Source organism: Fukomys damarensis, unplaced genomic scaffold, assembly GCF_012274545.1.
Source record: "Fukomys damarensis isolate Sample0158 unplaced genomic scaffold, DMR_v1.0_HiC HiC_scaffold_36, whole genome shotgun sequence".
NCBI classification, from domain to species: domain Eukaryota; kingdom Metazoa; phylum Chordata; class Mammalia; order Rodentia; family Bathyergidae; genus Fukomys; species Fukomys damarensis.
Window position 1 is genome coordinate 37,009,319 of NW_022900948.1, and position 1,183 is coordinate 37,010,501.

The window sequence follows — 1,183 nt, forward strand, 5'->3', positions numbered from 1 at the left end:
TATATATACATATATATTTATTTATATTTATACAAAAAGACTAATAATAGTATGTTAGGCATTGATAGCAGCAAGAGCTTTTCCAGGTTCTGCAGTCATCTGAACAAAATTATAGACATTCAGCACATTCCATTCAAAACAAAACAAAACAAAACAAAACAAAACAAAAAAACAAAGAAAAGAATAATACCCAAAAAACAGCAAAGCTCTGTTGCTGTTGTGGTACCTGGCACCATTTTTTTTTATTAGCATCTTAATCATCATCTGTAAAGAGAACATTCTAGAGTAATATCATTAAATGTAGCTCTGATAAAGCACAATCCCTACTACATATCATAAAGCAGGTACCAGATAATTTACACTCGTAGAGGTATGATACAGTACCATCCTACATCAATAACACTAGAATCAGTTTTGGTTTGAAATTTACTTTGCAAATAAGATTGCTACCCCTGCTTTTTTCTGAGCTCCTGTCACATGGAGAATTGTTTTCTATCTTTTCACTTTCAGTCTATGGGCTTCTTTTTGCACTAGGTGTGTTTCTTGTATACAATATATTGTTGGATTTTGCTTCTTATTCCATTTTTTCAGTCTGTTTCTCTTGCTTGGTGAGTTGAGGCCATTGACATTGCTGGTTATAACTGATATGTACTGACTTATTATTGACATGTTATTGGCCTTTGGCTGACTCTTTTTACTTTTTCACCTCCTTTTAATTTCTTGCCTTGCCTATTTGATTTGCTCTGTTGGGCCTTATGGTGTTGTTGCCTTCATTGTCTTTTTCTAGGATCTTGTTTAGAATTGCTTGTAGTGCTGGTTTGGTATTCATGTAGTTTCTCAGGTGTTCTTTGTCATGGAAGTGTCTTATTTCCCCATCCATTTTGAAAGAGAGTTTTGCTGGATACATCAGTCTAGGTTGGAGGTTGTTCTCTTTTAGTACTTGAAATATCTCATTCCAGGCTCTCCTTGCCCCACTGTTTGTGTTGAAAAGTCTGCTGTGATTCTGATGGTCTTTCCTTTGTATGTGGTTTGTTTCTTTTCTCTTACTGCTTGTAGTATTTTGTTCTTCTGTTGGGTTTCTGGGATCTTGATTATTATATGTCTAGGTGTAGATTTTTTTTTATTGTAGCTAGTTGGAGTCCTATATGCCTCAGTTATCTGAATGTCAAATTCTTCCCCTCTG